Source organism: Mus caroli, chromosome 1 (assembly GCF_900094665.2).
Source record: "Mus caroli chromosome 1, CAROLI_EIJ_v1.1, whole genome shotgun sequence".
In the NCBI taxonomy this organism is placed as follows: domain Eukaryota; kingdom Metazoa; phylum Chordata; class Mammalia; order Rodentia; family Muridae; genus Mus; species Mus caroli.
The window spans coordinates 44188983-44210907 of record NC_034570.1 but is presented as its reverse complement, the minus strand read 5'-3'; positions in this window follow the sequence as shown (position 1 = coordinate 44210907).

The following is a 21925-nucleotide window of genomic DNA, read 5'->3' as shown; positions in this document are numbered from 1 at the left end:
GAAGTAAAAAAAAAAATACTCATAAATGGAATCCAGAAACACATCAAAAACATTGTCAATCATGATCAAGTGAGTTTTATGTCAGTAATGCAGGAATGATTCAGTATACAAAATTCTGGCAATATAATCCACCATATAAATAAATTTAATTAAAAAAAATCACAAGATCATCTCACTAGTTGCTGTAAAAGCCTTTGACAAGATCCAATAGCATTCATTTGCTGTTAAAAGTCTTCGAGGGATCAAGAATTCAATGTACATACATACCTAAACAAAATGAAAGCACTATACAGAAAACCAAAAGCCAACATCTAATTAAGTCGACAGTAACTTGAAGCAATCCCACTAAATCAGGCACAAGAAAAGGCTGCCCATTCTCTCCTTATCTATTCAATATAATACTCAAAATTCTAGACAGATTAATAAGAAAACAAAAGGATATACAGTAGATAGAAATTTGAAAGGAAAAATTTTAAATATCACTATTAACAAATACTTACATCGGATAAACAATTTCAGCAAAGTGACTGGAGATAAAATTAACTCAAAGAAATCAGTAGCTCTCCTCCATACAAATTGTAAATTGACAGAGAGATAAATTAGGCAGACAACACCTTTTATAATAGCCAGAAATAATATAAAAGAGCCAAGAAGCATTAAACGTAGTGTTCAGCATTCTTAATTATCAGGAAAATGGAAACCAAAACTACTCTGAGATTCTACAAATCAGTACGGTTAAGATCAAAACTCAAGTGACAACACATTCTGGCAAGGATATGGAGAAAAGGGAACATTCCTCCATTACTGGTAGAATAGTAAATTTGTACAGCCAACTCTGCCAATAAAATTGGTGGTTTCTCGTAAACTTGGAATAGTTCACCTCAAGAGTCAGCTATACAATTTCTGGGTATATACCCAAATGATGCCTATCATCCATAAAAGATACTTGCTCAACTGTTTATAGCAGGTATATTTGTAATGGCCAGAAACTGGAAACAACCTAGATGTCCCTCAACAGAATGGATAAAGAAAATGTGGTAAATCTGCACAATAGAATACTACTCAGCTATTAAAAACAAAGACATCACAAATTTTTCCAGGATAGATGGATGGATCTTGAGAATACCATCCTGAGAGAGTTAACCCAGTCCCAAAGAACATGCATGGTATGTACTCATAAATTTATATTAGTCACAAAATAGAAGATACCCATGCTACACTCTGCAGATCCCAAGAAGTAAGGCATAAGTGTAGATGTTTGAATCTGACCTAGAATGGGTAATAAAATAGTCATAATAAGTAGATGGAGGGAGGGAACTGGTAGAAGAGGGAGTGAGGCAGAAATAGAGAGGAGAATGGGTGAGTGCAGGTTCAGGTATGAGGAGGGACGGCCAGATGTCCATGAGAATGAATGGTAAACAATAATTGATAGGGGTGGGGAGTTAGGAAGCATCTTCAGGAACAGAGACATGAGATAAAATAGCCACCAAAGAATCAATAGGGGTGAATTTAGCTGGGGCTCAAAGCATTGGTGATATGGAACCTGATGAGGCCACCTTTTGTAACCATGCAGGAACCTCATAGGAGCAATAGGTACACCAACACACTCACAAAACTTTTGACCCAAAATTTATCCTGTCTACAAGAAATACAAGGGACTGGATGGAGCAGAGAATGAGGGAATGTTCACCAAATAACTGATCCAACTTGTTTCCTATCCTATGGACAACTACATGTTCCTAACACTATTAATGATATTCTGTTATACTTGCAAACAGGAGTTTAGCATGGCTGTCCTTTGAGAGGTCAAAAGCAGCTGACTGAGACAGATTCAGCCACCCACAGTCAAACAGTGGATGAAGGAAGCTTGGGGACACTTATGGAAAAACAGGATGAAGGATTACAGCCCTTAAGAGTATGTGAACTCCCCAGGAAGACCAACAGAATCAACTAATTTGGATCCTTAGTGATCCCAGAGAGTGATACACCATAGAAAGAATATACACAGACTGGACATAGGCTTCTCTGCACCTATGTAGCAGATGTGCAGCTTGGTCTTTATGTGGTTCCTGAACAACTGGAGTGGGAACTGTCCCAAAATCTGTTGCCTGTGTCTGGGATGTGTTCTCTTAGATGGGCTGCCTTGACTGGCCTTAGGAAAGGCTATTCCTAAGCTTACAGAGACTTGATGTGCCAAGGTGGGCAGATAACCAAGGAAGTCCCCACCTGTTCAGCAGAGAAGGGGATGAGGGGACAGAGATGGGGGGAAGGATGTGGGAGGGGATAGTGTGTGGGATATAAACTGAATAAGTTCAAAAAAGTAATAAAAAATTAACTAGATAGAACATAACTCATTCATTCATCCAAAGTATCTGACTGTGAGCTATATGCTAGAAATTCTTTTAAGTGATGAAACATGTTATTGGTATAGTTTAATAGGAATAGAGGTGGCCACCTCTGCATGTACGGGTTGTCCACCTGCAAAGACAGCTGCTGCAGGAGAATCTAATTGAATATTGCCTGAGAGAACAAGGATTGTTCATGCAGACAACCCCATACAATAGGAAACTGCTTCTTGCAAGAGTTGCTTGCCTTAGATCAATGGGATGCAGGTGGAGGGTATAAAGGGCTTTCCTGTGGGTTTTTTAACTAACTTGTGGCAGTGTTCATAGGAGCTTGCTGAGGAGTTCTCAACTGCTTGTGGAGTCAGTGCCATTGATTCTGAACTACCTCATCTTCAATCCCCAAGAGCAAGTAGGGTTAGGCAGCAGGCTATCCATGGCAAAGGCAACAGTACAAGAGAGACATTAATGTAGAAATGGTGCAGCTATAAGATAAACACTGACTTTGACTTAGACAAATTAACAGGAGAATCATTTAATAATGCTACGAAAACATTGTTTTAATATAGTACTAAATATATATTTTTCATATAAAGAATGACCATCTTTCTTACTGTCATATTTATAAATGCTCTTTGGTGATGTACCACTTATGAAGGACAGGGTTAAGGTAATTTTATTCTAATATATAACCTCAAAACATAGCAGACATTGGTTCTATTCACTCAACCACACGTACATCAAAGTACATCTACTTTACTAATAGACATGTTTGTTTTCAAATTATTTATATAAATGGCCCTTGTATATTATTCAAACCAAAACAATTATTCATTAGTCTTATATATATTTGTATAGTCTGATATATATATATACATATATATGTAGTAAAATATGTCACCAAATTAATTTCCTTTTTATTAATATCTGTAACGAATACAATATCTTCATAAATTGCTTTATGAGAACATGTAAAATTAGTCCTTGGTATTATTCAGTAGAATGAGGCTTTTTCAAGCCTCAAAATATTTGTTAGTCATATAGATATTCATGGATTCTTCCAACATTCCTTTTTTATTGTGCCTAACTGGAGTTCGTTCACTGGTTACAGAACATAGATAAAACAAGTCAGTACTATGGATCTTTCTCCTCCTGGCTAGCTTTTCTAATACCAAATGGTGCTTTAGAGTTGCTGGGGAAACTCACATCAATGGTATTCAGATATGTAACATGAAACTACAAAAATGACTGGCCTAGCAATATAAAACCATAGGTAAAAAAGTGACACAGATATTCAGAGGATAAGCAGCTGCTTTTTCTGCTTCTAAGATGTGCCTCACAGAAAGAAACTCATATCTGATATTACTAAAATAACCAAGAGTCCATGTTTAGGGAATTCATAGGGTCTATCAGTAACTCTACTACTATTATCTAAGAGGATATCTCAAAAATTTTGAACCAGAATTGCTCCAGTCAAAAAAAAAAACAAAAAAAAAAAACAAAAAAACAAAACCACGCAGGGACAGAGTGGAACAGAGACTGAAGGAAAGGCCATCCTGAGACTGCCACACCTGGGGATCTATCCCATATTCAGAAACCAAACCAAGACACTATTTATGATGCCAAGAAGCACTTGCTGAAAGGAGCCTGATATAGCTGTCTCCTGAGTGACTCTGTCAGAGCCTGTTGCTTTGTCAGATACAGATGCATGCAGCCAATCATTGGACTGAGCACAGGGACACCAGTGGAAGAGTTAGGAAAGGACTGAAGGAGCTGAAAGGGTTTGCAACCAAAAGGGAAGAACAACATTAACCAACCAGACCCCTCAGTTCCCAGGGATTAAGCCACCAACCAAAGAGTACACATAGAGGAACCTATGGCTCCAGCAGCATATGCAGCACAGGATTTTCTTATCTAGCATCAATAGGAGGGGAGCCCCTTGTTCCTGTTTAGGCTTCATGACCCAGCATAGGGGAATGCTAGGGCATTGAGGTGGGAGTGCGTGGGTGGGTGGGTGGGGCAACACCCTCATAGAGGCAGAGGGAAGGAGAGGTGATAGGAGGTTTGTGGAGGAGAAACTGGGAAAGAGATAATATTTGAAAGGTAAATACATACATTAACCAATTTTTTAAAAGAAAAAAAAGAGAGAACATGGTTTGAGAATACCTGCTAAACTTATTCTCTTCACTTATATAGCTATTGCAGCTCTCAGTACTCATCATAGAAGATTTTTCATGCAGTAGTTAGTGACTACTGTAGGATTTGTAGCTGTGTGAATTCAAAGAATAAGAGACCATAGATTGCTCATTTATAATTGAGACATTTTTTTATGATACACTTATGAAAGGCTTAGGGAACAGTATTCAATAGAAGGCAGAAACATTCTAATATTCAGAAGTTGAAGAGGACCAAACAAAAGAAAATCTGGTAATGTCAGGCTTGTTCCAGTAAGAAAATTATAGCAGCTTCTTTGCCTGCAGAAATCCAAGCCCATCAACAGTGATATATGCAGTGTGAAGGAGTTCATATACCCCCAACTCCTAATTAGATGCAGTTGATTAACCTACATCTAGAAGTATATAAACAATATAAGTTGGGTCCGATACTCTATTGAATAAAAGAGAGATGGAGGGGACTTTAGAAGGGGTTAGGAGGCTGGACCTGGGAAAAGCTAGGAATGGAATTGGAGCTGAATATTATCAGAAAGCATTGCATGCGATTCTCAAGAAATTAATACAATTGTTTTAAGCAAAATAATTTTCTACTAACTGTAATGTATAAATTGAAAATATTTTCTTTTGCATGTAATTAGATTTTTCTCATTTGTATAACTTTTTGAGAAATTCATATAATATATGTTGATAATATTCTATTCGCTCATATGTATGGGCATATGGCCTTTAAAGTGGTCAGCATTTAAAGAAGTCAGCCATGTTAAAGAATACAAATTCTAATTCCAGAAACAAAGGAGCCAATAGCTCATACCCAGAGATGAGATTTTTATTGTTTTGCTTCTCCTTGTTGGCATTTGGCTGCACTGAGCTTGAACAGGTCTCAAATATGCTGTCTTAGCTGTTCTGAATTCATGAGAGCACACAACTGACTCACTGTTTCCAAAAAACAATGTTTTGTTATGGTCTTCCACAACTTATGGGTCTTCTGTATTTTCATTCAGTCCTTGACAATGATCCTTAAGCCAAGGAAGGAAGGTTGTGGTATAGGTATTTGGTTTAGAGCTGTCATTCTATTGTCTCTTATTCTCTTTACCTTGACAAGTTATAGAGCTTTGTGTTAAGCACATTAAACTTCATAAAGAGCTTTTCCATTTTAGGAAAATGCATTAACCTGTGGGTATAAATATAAGCCATTCAGAGCTTGTTTTATACTGTGTCATTTTTAAAGGCTAATAATGGTAAGTTATCCTCTAGGCACTATGACTTGCTTATTTACAAATGCTTCACCTTGATAATGGTGTCATATATGTAATATATCTCATGGAGTGCGCCTAACAGCCAATCAGTGAGTAGTTTTTAACTCACTTGTCATAAGTAACACTACTGTAACTAGGACACATCTTGAAGGTTTGTCTCTGTTTTAGTTTACATGGTTCATGGGTAGGTATGACTAGTAATTCCATTTTGCCTGTCATTTTGCATGTTTAAACCATCCCTATTCTGTAAAAGCTATACAGTTGAGATAAGTTTTGTGGATGCACCAAAATGTCTCCTAGTTTCAAGTATCTACACCAAATAAGATTTTGTAAGTATTATATGACTTAGTTGAAAGCAGGGAAAATATTACAGTATTTATTTCGGAAGCAAAATTTGAACACAGCTTGGAAGATTGTTTCTAATTATTTAATCATAGCAATGTTACTGAAGTATTTAAAGTTAAATGTTAGTGGCTTATTTACTGCAAAAATTCAGTTTATAGTCAACATATTAAAAATCCTTGACTATTGGTTTTGGACATTATTAAATTATGCTACAGAAGCCACATATTTCTCTAACAGTTGAGCTAAAACTCCCACTTCCATATTTTATAGTATGTGGAAGCTCAATTACATTTTTTATGTTTAGGTTTCTTAAATGAAGCAATGCTTTGTACAATATTAATAAAAATTTCAGAAACCTTCTTGTCCTTCTAATTTAAGTGAAATCTGGCATGACTCCTGAAATATAATTTAGTCTGGTGTGTTACTCATGGCCATATCTTTAAGCATGTCTTCAGATCAGGACTATTTCCTTGCAGACTAAAATGTGTTTCCCATTGTTGTTTTGTAAAGAACAGCACAATCTGTTGTGCATTTTAAACTCAATTTGGAAGCTTTTTTCCTGCATGTGGAAACTCTGTTTATGAAACCCATGGTTATTTTGAAATCTCTGCAGCTAATGTGTGCATCCTACCAAGCACCTTTCAAGTGTGTTTCTTTCCTAAAGACATGATGCATTGCCTCTTTACCATTTTTCCAGACATTTTAATGTTAATTGTTTCCTAGAGTTAGCATTAGCTCCAGGAAGGGGCTGCCATGGGGAAGATTCCTCAAGTCAGTTTTATACACTTTTGTGGTTCATTGGTCTTTTAGATCATTACATTTCAATTGATTCTGATATTTAGAATACATTAGTCCCTTTAATAATTAATGACATTCTATATATGATACTTTAACTTTACTTTGAAAATATCTGGCAAGAAATTGTGTAGCTGCTTTTAAAAATAAAACAAGTAAAAATGTTTGAATATATTATTTTGTATAGATATATAGTAAAAAATGAATCAGTAGAAAATTGTAAAAATAAAAGGTATTTTTATCATGATAAGAAATGATTCTTGGTGATGATCCAGAATATAGGTAGGGTTTGATGTCAAATTAAAATAGTACGATTCTACCATTGCATTGTTTTTCTATTTGTATTAAATATAAAGATGGGCTTTTTGGTGTATATGTAATGTTTGATTTGTCTATTATAACTTCATTAATAAGTTAGTTCATTAAATTATGGCTCACAGAATTGAAATATTAGGGAACTAACAATTTTGCATGAACAAATAATTCTGTGTCATATATCTGACCTTGGCAAGATGACACATTAAATGTTGTGGCTTGGAGAGTTCAAAGGACAAATAATTCTACTTTAGAGGAAGTCCTTCAACTGCATACTAAAATAAATAATGTGCTGTCCTGATAAAATTAGAGTATCACTATCACAGTGGCATTTTGGCATCTCTTTGAAAACTATAATTTCTTGTTGCTTTTAATTATTGGCATTTAGAAAGGGATCTAGCATTGTGAAATGAGTTTGTCATGATGAATTTGTACATATATAGTTCATACTGCCAAACTGTATGATCTTACTTCATCTGAGTCACATATTTATATTCCATGTAAATAAAACAGCCATGTGAGTCATATGACACAGTATCTGTATCTGTACTAGTCAGGTGCTGGTAGATCATCTCAGAGGACAGCCATACCAGGCTCCTGTCTGCGAGCACATTTTTAGCCTTAGCAATGGTGTCAGGGTTTGATGTCTCTGGATGGAATGGATGGCACAGTGGTGCAATTTCTGGGTGGCCTTTCCTGTAGCCTCTGCTCCATTTTCATCCCCGAATTTCCGTTAGACAGGAACAAATATTGGGTAAAATTTTTGAGAAGGATGGGTGGCCCGATCCCTCTACTGGGGACCATGCCTATCTACTAGAGGTGGTCTCTTTACGTTCTATATCCTGCTGTTGGGTATTTCAGATAATGACATCCCAATTGGGTCCTGGGAACATTTTTATTCCTGGCATCTGGAACTATCTATTGGTTCCTCAAGCCTTTTGTTTGTTTGGTTGGTTGGTTGGTTGGTTGGTTTGGTTTGGTTGGGTTTTCGAGACCAAGGTTTCGAGGTTTCGAGGTTGGTTTTGTGTAGCCCTAGCTGTCCTGGAACTCACTTTGTAGACCAGGCTGGCCTCGAACTCATAGATCTGCCTGCCTCTGCCTCCAGAGTGCTGGGATTAAAGGCATGCGCCACCGCCCAGCGCCACCACCCAGCGCCACCGCTTGGCAGTTCCTCAAGTTTTCCATCCCCCAATGCTTCTTATTTTAATTCATTCATTCTCTTAGGCCTCTGGACTTCTTTCCTTCTTTCCTGTCTCTTTCCATACCTGATCCTCTCTCTCTCTCTCTCTCTCTCTCTCTCTCTCTCTCTCTCTCTCTCTCCTTCTCCCACCCCATGTCTCTCTCTCTCTCTCTGCCTTCCATAATTATTTTCGCCCTTCTAAGTGGTTTTGAAACATCCATGCCATGACTTTCTTTTTTGTTAAGTTTCATATGGTCCATGATTATTATGTATATTCTGAGCTTTTGGGCTAATATCCACTTATCAGTGAGTCCTTACATGCATGACATTTGGGGCCTGGGTTACACACACACAGTAATGTTTTCTAATTCCATCCATTTGCCTACACATGTTGTGAAGTATTCATTTTTAATAACTAAAAAGTACTCCACTTGTTTAGGTGCTTCTCGCCCATTTGAGATTTCTCAGTTGGAAATTCTTTGTTTAGCTCTGTATCCCATGTTTTAATTTGGTTATTTGGTTTTCGGGAGTCTAACTTATTGACTTCTTTTTATATTATGGACATTAACCTTCTATCAGATGCAGGGTTGGTAAAGATCTTTTCCCAATCTGGTAGGTTGCCATTTTGTCCTATTGATAGTGCCCTTTGCCTTACAGAAAATGTTTAGTTTCATGAGGTTACATTTGTCACTGAGCCATTGGTTTTATGTTTTGTTCAGGAAAATTTCCCCTGTGCAGATGTGTTCAAGGATCTTTCTCACTGTCTTTTCTACTAGATTCAGGGGATCTGGTTTTATTTGAAATCGTCCTGATCCACTTGGACTTGAACTTTGTACAAACAGATAAAAATGGATCAATTTGTATTCTTTTTTGTGCAGAATTGAGAGTTCATCTTGTGAGAATTTTCCTTTGATGACTATGAACTGAACTTCTACATCCCTTTTAAGAACTTTTGATTCAGTTTGTTTTATTGGATAGTAAATGGCTACTTCTGCTTGTTTCTTGGAATCATTTGCTTGGAAATTTTTTTCTAGCTTCTTAGTCTAAGGTAGTGTCTGTCTTTGTAACTTATACTTGTTTTCTGTATGCAAAAAAAAAAAAAAAAAAAGAAAAAAAAGAAATGCTGGGCCTTGTTTATGTACCTAGTCTGTTAACCCATGTATTTTCTTGGGGGGTTTAGTCTATTAATATTGAGAAATATTAAAGACCAATGATTGTTGCTTCTTGATATTTTTATTGAGGGGTGGTATTATGTTTGTGTGGTGCTCTTCTTTTTGGTTTGTTATGAGATGACTAATTTCTTGTTTTTTCTTGGGTGTGGTTTCCCTCTTTGTATGCATGGATTAGTAGAAATATATTATTTAAATTTGGTTTTGTCATGGAATATCTTGGTTTCTCCATCTATGGTGATTGAGAATATGGTAGTCTGGGATGGCATGTTTGTTCTCTTATGATCTGCATAATTTCTGAACCTATCTGTGCATATTGCATTACCTGCTTTGCTGCTTTGCTTGTCATTATTTGTTTTTTAGGAATCAATACTTTTCTGATAATCCTGCACACACTATAAATACTAATTAAGAATAATGAATCTGACATGATGTCAAATGCATACAAGACCATTGGTGACTATGAAGGAAAAATTAATGCCACCTAGAAAGGACATACTTCGAATAAATCTACTTGTAATCCAGCAAAGATAAACTCACTATTTTATTCTCTCTGAATTCCTTAAACCAAGACAAGCAGGATGGCTGTGGTACCCAGAAATTCAGCAAAAGTGATCATGACTTTGTGCTTTTCTGTGCCTAGTTTTCCATTGGGGATACTGGCACAACTATTAAAGTCCTCAGAACTAACACCACACAACAACATTTTCAAAACCAATTGTATGAAAAGAATAAACCTGAGTGGTTTTTTTTATTTTTTTTTTTTTTTGGTGCTTTGTTTTGTTTGTTTGTTTGTTTGGTTAGTTGGTTTTTGAGATCCATGGATTTATTTCTCTTTGATCCTGATTACAGATGTGATCTGACCAATTCCATAAGCTCTTCCAACTGTGACTTCCTTGCTAGGATCAATAGCCATTCAGCATCATGAGTCAAAATAAGCCCTTTCACCATTATATTGGTACTATTATTTTCTTTTTCTTTTTTTTTTTTCCACCAAAATTTTTAGTAGATATTTTCTTCAAAAATCAAAAACAAAACAAAAAAACTAAACAAAAAACAAACAAACAAACAAACAAAACACAAAACAAACAGAGGTTTTGATAGGTGGAGAGGTAAGCATCATTGCCAAACAGAGGATTGGGGTTGTAATAGATAGAAAGGTGAGCATCATAGCCAAATAGATTTGGGGTTTTGATAAAGGTCACACTGCCACCAACTGTGAGTCAAAGCACCTTAACTTCATTATGTGACATCATAAGTATCAAAATTGAGGATAAAGAAGTTCCTTTGGCTTTTTTCCACTCCAATTCCATCATTTATTAAAGCATATGGAGTAGCAACTAGCTATTTTAAGGGCACGCTGGACAAACAGGGTAGGGAAAAGATTTGACAAACTGTTGTGAGGCTGCTGGATGTCTTCCAGCTTGATCAATACAGTGATGATGACATAGCATCATGGAATGCATGTATACTTATTTGATTTCCATGTTGGAAGACCTTATAAAAATTAAGATTTAAAAAAAATCTGTCTTGACCTGAAAATGTGACCTTTTTGTACCAAAGAGTTCTTGTTACAAACATTGCCATCATTATAGCCTTAAGAGTCTTCTTCACTTTCAGCCACTGAAAGTAATGGCTGGTCAAAATAACCATACTGAATAAGTAATAAGTAATGTTGTCCCTGGGCATTTTTAACCACAGGTTACAACCAGACAGCATAGTAGCAGGCAAGCTTTGTAATTTGCTGGAAACCCCATATCGTCATCATCATCATCTTCTGCTTTCTTCTTCTTCTTCTTCTTCTTTTTCTTCTTCTTCTTCTTTTTCTTCTTCTTCTTCTTCTTCTTCTTCTTCTTCTTCTTCTTCTTCTTCTTCTTCTTCTTCTTCTTCTTCTTCTCCTTCTTCTTCTCTCTCTCTCGCTCTCTCTTTTCTGGATATATTGTGTGTTGTGCATGCATAGATGCAACATATTCACATTTTTATGGGTGCACCTGTGCCTGAAGATGCTTTTGTATACATGCTTGTACTTGTATAATTCTGAAGCTAATGTCAGAAATTTTCTCAATCGCTGTATACCTTGTTACTTGCTGTAAGCTTTCATTAAACCCAGAACTATTGAATACAACCAAGAAATTTCCTTTCACTTTTGTAGTGCTGAAATTGCAGGTACGTAATCATGCTTACCAGAAATTAATATAGGTTCTGAGGATCAGAACACAAAACTTCAAGCCTATTTAACAAATACTTTAATCAATATGAAATCTCCTAAAGACTAATTTTTCTTTGTATAAATTGGTTTTCCTTAATTCCATTCATAAACTTTATATAACATTGTATCTGATATATTCAAATGCATATGTCAGGCTTTAGATTTCATTGCCTAAGTTTGAACTGGTTTAGGAAAATGCCAAGTAACATTAATGAACAGTAAATACTTCTGTCAGTCTTGAATGTTTGGAGTTCAAGACTAGGGTGTCAGGACAACTGCATTGCTAGAGAGGACATACTCTTGCTTTAGAGATGGCTGTTTGCCCTCTGTACCTACTCTAACCTTGTCATGTGCATGTCTGTTTAAGACATCAAGCAAACTTAAATAGCTCCCAAGGATTACTTCTTAATACTATCTCATTAATTCAATCACATGACTGGGAAGAGGACAGACATGCAGGGAATAAAACATGTCAAAGTTACTATAACTCTTTTCCCTTCAATTAAGATGTTATCATTGGAAACAGAAAACAAATGTACAGGGAAATTCCAGCAATACAAAAATGAAATGAGAATCAAGTAACAATCTGAAGAAAAAGGAAAGCATTACAGAAATGAAATAATTTAATTTTTAGTGTCCTTGGCAAATACTTTACAGTAATTTAAAGGAAAAACTATATATAATACTTGACAAAACTTTGTAAGTTTATCAATAATTTTAGAAAGAACTCCCTTAGTAATGCAGTTTTAAATAGCATCAGTTTTAGTTGAGTAGTTGATAATCACAGAAACATATGTTTACTGTGCTTGAGAATCTGTTGCTCAAAGGAGATATGAGAAAATATGTAAATGGATGAAAACCCCTTTCCATTAATTGTCTGCAGATATTTTCCATAGAATCAGAAGGATACCACTGACTGCAAAAGTGACCACATGGCTCCCATGACTGCAAGTACACAGAAGCATTTAAACTTCAAAATTCAAGTACAGAGTAACCAAAGCAACTAAGGTTGGCATAATAAAACTACACTATTCAAATGAATAATGTTTACAAGGAAAAGATCATTTTGTTCATTATATACTCTAGGGAATTAAATAAAATGAATGGCCTTGTCAAAATACAACTTATAGCTAGAGTCAGTAAAGCATACAATTAATAGTATTCCAATTTTATGACTATAAGCAGCATAAAAGAATGGTCCAGGCAGCCACTTTGTATCATGGAGATTCATAATATCGGCCTTTTAGTATTGCTTTCCATGTGACTAAATATTTACCTACAACACTCAAGGATTTTGTGACTTTTTGACATTCATTTTTTTAAATTTAAAATAATATTCTAAAACAGTTGGGCCTAGAACCTATATGATGACATTATATGTTATAGCTTAAGTGACATAGTATTCATTCTAAATAATATTTATCAAATATTTAAATATAAGCATAGACTAGGTATAAATGTGTGCATGTGCATAAATAAAAATGCATAGACACATGTCTGGATCGACAAAGGATTAAAGATAAGATGTATAGGTCATTAATACACACACAATTGTGCTTTTATTTATTTTTTGATGTTTTTCAAGTTGTAAAGAAAAGAAATGTATTATTTAGCTGCTGAACAAAAATAATGGCTCAAAGAGAACTTGTTAAATATCCTGGCACAAATGCTTAAAGTGTCTTCCTTCCTCTGCATGTGAATCAATACCCTCACCTAAAACCTAGTATTAGCACTAATTCCCAGTGTCAGAGAAGCTTTCATTTTTACAGCCTTGAGTAGTATCTTTCTTCCTATTAAAAACATCCGCAGGTACAATGAAAAATCTCTGATGAGACATGATATCACTTGTTCTAAGGAACTAATCATGTCAGAAACAACAGTAATTAATATATACTTTGTCTCTGTCTTTTTCTTGTAATGAAAACACTGAGAGTGTTATTGGACTTGGCATTGAAGTTACTTTATTTTACAAAAACAATTCTAGATGTTCTTTTGGTTATGTTCAAAGAAGAAAAAATCACAACAAATATATGACTTCTTCTAAGCTTAGAATATATGTTTATAAATAAAAGCCAATCAGTTTTTATGAAGTTATTTTGTTTTAGTTTTAAAATATTTTAAATGAAAAGCTAGTAAAATCCCATAGCTTCATCAGACAACTGTAGACTTATTCAGCCTTAACACACTCCCTCCTTCTCTTTTCCCAGTACACCCAACAGTCAGATCAGCTATCAATTTCAGAAATGCACTTTTCCTGTGGGATCACTTGTCTTAGCAAGTATGTCCACTCTGTCAGCAGCTTGAACCTGTTGATATTAAAATCTGTATTCCCCTGTTCACTGATACTTTTTCAAGCATCCTTCATGTGTGACCTTGCCCTGACATGTGTTGAGTCAAAAGTATTAGACTCTGCTAAAACAATCTTGAAGAAAAGGTTCATAAGTGTTGGAAACTCTATGAGGAAAAAAAAAAAAAAAAAAAAAAAAGGTCAGTTTGTCATTATCCCCCCAATGCAGTATCCAAGCCTCCCATTGAAAACATCACTTTCTCACATAATATTTTTCCACAAGAAAAATCCCAATTTCAGTCAGTATCTGTCAAAGAAATGCTGAGTACATTTCAAGTTTTTCATATCATTGACAATAAAAAAGGATCCATCCGTATTCACAGAGGTAGGACAGGATACACCTGGTTCCTTGTTTCTTTACAGTTAAATAAGACACCTGGATTCCTTGAGTCCCTACAGTCAAATAAGACATAAAATTAGCTTCATGCTTATTTTGCATAGATTCATAACTCTCTAGTTTTTCATTCTTTTATGAAAGAAAATCTTAATTCATGCATGAAGATATTGCAGGAAACAGCAATAAACAGATCTCTTACACTAATTGTCAACTAGGCATGCAAAAGTCCTGAAACAATAGAACAAGCGTAACATTACTGAGTTTCAAACATTGATAATAGAAATAAAAGCATTTTGCTTTTGGTATTCAAAGAAGGTATGTATTTTGAAAATTTTGTTATAGATATAGAAAGATTGCAAATATATCTCAGGTACTATAAGTGAAGCTATTTTTGATTGACTATTTTTAAAATTCTATCAGAATTTTACTTCTAAAAACATGAGAAAATACAAGTCTATAACATGAATACCATTAAGCTGGGTAAACAATTTATTTTTATGAATCCCTTAATTTTAGTCTCAGTTTTCAAACTCAAAAGAACAAGTTACTTTTTAACTGTTTTTCCTCTAGGAAATGAAAATAGTTAATACTTGCTATCAAATCATTTAAGCAATGTCTACTTCAAATTTTAGTACTAATATGCAAGGGTCAAACAAAACAAACAAAATCGGTATAATTTTATAGCTTGTATATATCAAATGTATTGTTAGTATTCAATATATTTGTCATGTGATGCAACTACCATTGCTCTCCAGGTTTTATACCCTTATAAAATTTTAATAAGTATGTTACTTACTATTCCATATATGAGCATTGCATATGCATCATTTCTACCAATCCATTTCTCCTCCAATAGCTCTCTTTTCAGATTCATTATATGCTATTCTTTTTCATGAATAAATGTACGTATATGTAACATATAGGATCAATTTAGCTTAGCTTATATGTGCAAGTGACCAGGATTACTCACTGGATATGGGCAAACATAAATGTTTTTGTTTTTGTTTTTTTCCTGGAGAAAACTGATTCTCTCTCTCAGTACTCATTGATCTCTTGTTACTCTTTATTTGTGGTGATACAATGTGGAATTTCATGTACTTTGAATGCCATATGTATTAGTCAGAGTTCTCTAGAGTCACAGTACTTATGGATAGTCTCTATATAATAAAGGAATTTATTGATGACTTACAGTCTGCAGCCCAATTCTCAACAATGGTTCAGTAGTAGATGTGACTGGAAGTCCAAGGATCTAGCAGTTACTCAGTCTCACACAGCAAGCAGGTGAAGGAGCAAGAGCAACACTCCCTTCTTCTCATGTCTTTATATTGTCTCCAGCAGAAAGTGTAGTCCAGATTAAAGGTGTGCTCCACCACACCTTTAATCCCGGATGACTTTGAACTTGGAGATTTAATCTTCTGGAATCCATAGCCACTATGGCTCAAGATCTCCATACCAAGATCCAGATCAGAAACTTCTATCTCCAAGCCTCCAGATAAGGGTCACTGGTGAGCCTTCCAATTCTGGATTGTAGTTCATTCCAAATATAATCAAGTTGACAACCAGGAATAGCCACTACACCATATTAACTGATCTTCTTCAGGAAACCATATTCGTAAGAGTTTTCAGGTGATTTTTTTTTGTCTTGTATTTAGGGGACCTATTTTATCATCTGGTATCCCGATTCCCATACATTAACAAACTTTCCAACCCTTCAATGATTTTGTAGAGCCATTGATTTAGTGGCTATGTTGTGATATATCAGTAGGTGTTGGAAACTCCACAGTCATTTCTTTTCTGCATTTTGAAAAGTGTAGCTCACTGAAAGATGCTTTATTTGTTGCATGGATTTTCATTGAGGATACACTAGAGCTAGACTTACCTATGAGTATAAAGGTAGGAATTTAGAAAACAGAAAGCATGCTATTTTAGGAGACTGGTATTAGCAGGCTTTCCATGTAATTCTATGATTTCTCCTATCACAATGAATTGGCTAAGTTAAAAGTCCCAGGTCTGATTTCTCTCCTGTTGAGAGGACTTATGCCTAATTAGAATGATATTGGTTATCATCAAACTAAAATGTGCCATAATTGCAAATTGTGGATATTTTGCTAGTCCAACCATTGCTGCATTTTATAGATTTTACTGCTGCATAAGACTTGATTGCTTTTTTTATCTTGGCAGCTTAGGCAGCAAGGCCTGATACAATGAAAACCAATATTTAGGGCAGTGATCCTCAGATCAGTTCTAGCTGAATTTCTACAGGTATATTGTCTAATATTCATTATGTCTTCATCATTAGGACCTGTCGTTTAAATTCTGGGTGGCAAGTAAGAGCATCAGCCACAAACTATATTGTTTTGAGGGTTCATGAACTCCTTTGACCAAAACATCTAGAGATTTTCCTGTGTGGATCTGCAATTCTTTTAGGTAGTACTTGCAGCATATAATCTGAATATACTTCATACATATTGTATATAGGTTAACAAAATAATTACATATTATTTTTCAAACATTCTTATTGTTATTTATCTTTCTTTACTACCTCTCCATCTTTATTGACCACCTACACAGTCCACAGTCAACCTTGTCTTTTTTTTCCCATTTTTCACCTCAAAGCACTTGTGTCTTGATCTTCCCTGTACTAGAGAGATTCACCCCATTTCTACCTTAGACCTGCTTCTCCTAATTTTCTAGTTTTATGGTTATTCTAAGTTATATGTTCACATGTAAAGAATCATTACATAGGACTTCCAATAAAAGAGAACATCCAGGGTTTTTCTTTTTAGGATGCCTGAAAAATGGGTTACTGGGCCTGATATGTTCTAATCCCATATATTCAACTGCAAATCATGTTTCTTAACATCTGAGTAGATTTCTATCACATATATGAGAATCATTTTTATTTGTTATTTTATTTATTTAAATTTCAAATGGTATCACATTTCTCAGTTTCCCATCTGCAAATACACTATCCCATCACCGTCCCCCTGCTTCTATAATGATACTCCATCCACCAACTCTCATCTCAATGCACTGGCATTTCATACACTGGGACATCAAGCCTTCACAGGACCAAAGGTCTTCACTCCCATTGATGCCAGATAAGGCAGTCCTCTGATACATATGCAACTGGAGCCAAGGGTCTCTCCATGTGTACTCATTGATTGGTGGTTAAGTCCCTACAAGCAATGGGGGTTCTTGTTGATTGATATTTTTGTTCTCCCTTCCTGATTGCAAACCCCTGCAGCTTCTTCAGTCTTTCTCTAACTCTTCCACTGGGGTCCCTGTGCTCAATCTGATGGTTGGCTGCATGCATCCATATCTGAATTGGTCATGCTCTGGCAGAGCCTCTCAAGCGACAGCTATATCAGGCTCCTGTCAACAAGAGCTTCTTGACATCAACAATAGTGTACAGATGTGGTTTCTGCATATGGGATAAATCCCCAGCTGAGGCAGTCTCAGGATGGCCTTTCCTTCAGTTTCTGCTCCACTCTTTGTCTCCATACTTCCTTTAGACAAGAGCAATTCTGGGTTAAAATATTGGAGACGAGTGGGTGAATTCATACCTCAAATGGGGACTGAACATAACATCCATATGGTCTCTACAGATTTTTCATCCCCTTTGTTGGATATTTCAGGCAATGTTGTCCCCAATGTATCCTGGAAGCCTCATGATTTCCTGGTTTCTGGGATATTCTGGTGACTAGTCCCGGTTCCCCATCCCACAATGCTACACACCTCTGTTCAATTTATGACACTCTGTACATCACCCCTGTCTCCTCACATATCAGATTCTGGCTCCCCTTAACATCTCCCCCTCTCTCTACTTTCCATGTCCCATCCACCCTCTACCTCCCATGATTATTTTGTTCCCCCTTCTTATAGGACTGAAGCTTCCACACTTTTGTCTTCCTTCTTCTTGAGTTTCATATAGTCTCTGAGTTATATCATGGGTAGTCCATGCTTTATTCCTAGTATGCACTTATCACTGAGTGTGTTCTTTTGTGACTGAGTTACCTCACTCAAGAGGACATTTTCTAGTTCCTTCCATTTGTCTATGAATTTCATTAAGTCATTGACTTAATAGCTAAGTAGTACTCAATTGTGTAAATGTACCACATTTTCTGTATTTATTACTCTCTTAAGGGACATCTGGAATATTTCCAAATTCTGGTTGTTATAGATGGCATTGCTATGAACATAGTGGAGCATGTGTCCATGTTATCTGTTGGAGTATCTTTTCGGTATATGCCCAGGAGTGGTATAGCTGGGTCTTCAGGTAGTACTATCTCCAATTTTCTGAGGAATTGCCAGACTGATTTCCAGAGTGACTGTGCATTAAAATCCCACCAACAATGGAGGAGTGTTCATTTTTCTCCACATCCTTGCTAGCATTTGCTGTCATCTGAGATTTCGATCTTAGCTATTCTGACTGGTGTGAGCTGGAATTTCAGGGTCATTTTGCATTTTACTGATGACTAAAAATATTGAACATTTATTTTTTAAAATTTAAAAAAAATATTAGATAATTTCTTTATTTACATTTCATATGTTCTCACCTTTCCTCATTTCCCCTCCAACAACCCTCATCCCACCCCACCTTCTGCATGCTCACTAACCCACCCACTCCCACTTCCCTCTTCTGACATTCCCCTATACTGGGGCATTGATCGTTCATAGGACCAAGGGCCTTTCCTCTCACTGATGTCCCACAAGGACATCCTCTGTAACATATGTCTGGAGCCATGAGACCCTCCATGTGTATTCTTTGGTTGGTGGTTTAGTCCCTGAGACCTCTGGGGGGTCTGTTCGGTTGCAGCCCTCCTATGGGGCTGCAAACCCCTTCTGCTCTTTGGGTCCTTTCTCTAGCTCCTCCATCAGGGACCCTGTGCTCAGTCCAATGAATGCCTGTGAGCATACACTTCTGTATTTGTCAGGCCCTGGCAGAGCCTCTCAGGAGTCAGCTTTATCAGTCCCCTTTGAGCAAGCACTTGTTGGTATCCACAATGGTGTCTGAATTTGGTAACTACATGGGATGGATCTCCAGGAGGGACTGGATGGCCTTTCCTTCAGTGTCTGCTCCAGCTTTGTCTCTGTATCTCTTCCCATGGGTATTTTGATCCCCCTTATAATATGAACCGAAATGTACACACTTCTGTCTTCCATCTTGAGCTTCATGTGGTCTGTGAATTGTATCTTGGGTATTCTGAACTTCTGGGCCAACATCCAAATATCAGTGGTTAGCTCACTCAGGATGATATTTTCTAGTTCCATCCATTTGCCTAATAATTTCATGAAGTCATTGCTTTTAACAGCTGAGTAGTACTCCATTGTGTAAATGGACCACATTTTCTATATCCATTCCTCTGTTGAACAACATGTAAGTTATTTCCAGCTTTGGACTATTATAAATAAAGGTGCTATGAACATAGTAGAGCATGTGTCCTTATTACATGATGCAGAATCTTCTGGGTATATAACATTTCTTTAGGTGCTTCTCAACCATTTGATATTCCTCAGATGAGAATTCTTTGTTTAGCTGTTTACTCCAATTTTATTAGAGTTATTTTATTCTCTGGAGTCTAACTTACTGAGTTCTTTTTATATACTGGATATTTGTCCTCTATCAGATGTAGGCTTGGTAGAGATCTTTTCCAGGTCTGTTGGTTGCCATTTTATCCTACTGACAATATCCTTTGCCTTACAGAATATTTGCAATTTTATGAGGTCGCATTTGTCTATTGTTGATCTTACAGCATAAGCCATTGATGTTCTGCTCAGGAAATTTTCTGCTGTACCCATGTGTTTGAAGCTCCTCACCAGTTTCTCCTCTACTAGATTCATTGTACCTGTTTTGTTTTGTTTTGTTTTGTTTTGTTTTGTTTTGTTTTTTGTGGAGGTCCTTGACCAGTTGAACTTGAGTTTTGGACAAGGAGAAAAAAAAAATGGGACGATTTGCATTCTTCCAAATGCTGACCACCATTTGAACCAGAACCATTTGTTGAAAATGCTGTCTTTTTCCCACTGGATGGTTTTAGTTTCTTTGTCAAATATCAAGTGAAAACTGGTGTGTTGGTTCATTTCTGCATCTTCAATTCTATTCAATTGTTCTACCATCCTGTCTCTGTACCAATACAATGCAATTTTTATCATTATTGCTCTTATGTATTTGTGGGCTTTTCATTGATTTTTTTTATTATTATTAAAAACAAGCCTTAGTCTGTGGTGATCTGATAGGATGCATCAGATTATTTTAATCTTCTTGTATCTGTTAAGGCCTGTTTTGTGACTGATTATGAGGTCAAATTTGGAAAAGGTACCATGAGGTTCTGAGAAGTTATATTCTTTTGCTTTAGGATGAAATGTTCTATAGTTACTGTTAGATCCATTTGGTTCATATCTTCTGTTATTTTTACTGTGTGTTTGTTTAGTTTCTGTTTCCATGATCTGTCCAGTACTGAGAGTGTGGTATTGATTTCTCCCATGATTATTGTATGGAGTGCGATGTGTTCTTTGAGCTGTGGTAAAGTTAATTTTATGAATGTAGATGCCCTTGCATTTAGAGCAAAAATGTTCAGAACTCAGAGATCATTTTGGTAGATTTTTCCTTTGACCAGTATGAAGTGTCCTCCCTTAGTATTTTTGATAAATTTTGTTTGAAAGTTGATTTTGTTCAATTTTAGAATGGCTACTCAGCTTGTGTCTTGGTACCATTTGCTTAGAAGGTTGTTTTCCAACCTTTTATTCTGAGGCAGTGTATGTATGGTCACTGAGGTACATTTCCTATATGCAGCAAAATGCTGGGCTCTGTTTACAGATCCAGTCTGTTAGTCTGTGTCATTTTATTGGAGAATTGAGTCCATTGATATTAAGGAATAGTGATTGTTGTTCCCTATAATTTTTCATGTTGTTTTCATGTTTGTGTGGTTATCTTCTTCTGGGTTTGTTGATAAAAGGTTACTTTTTTGCTTTTTTCTAGGGTATCCCTTTCCTCCTTGTGTTGGCACTTCCATTTATTATCCTTTGCAGGGATGGATTTGTAGGAAGATAATACATAAATTTGGTTTTGTCATGGAATATTTTGGTTTCTCCATTGATGGAAATTGAGAATTTTGCTGGGTATTGTAGCCTGGGCTACCATTTTTGTTCTCTAAGGTTTGTATGACACCTGCCTTAGATCTTCTATCTTTCATAGTCTCTGGTGAGATGTCTCATGTAATTATGATATTGTGAGTGTTCTCTAATTCGCCCGCGAATAAGGACACCACACACAATAGGGTTCTTCTGCAGCAAGCTTTATGCGTCTTGAGAGGGAGAGCATAAGCTTCACAACCAGAGACCCCAGGCAATCCGAGCCCCTCCCTTTTATAAGAAATTCTCCCTGCCTCGGACGTGGCAAGCCATGATTGGCTCAACACTGATTGCCCCATCCCTGAGGCGGAGCTGCCCGGGGCGG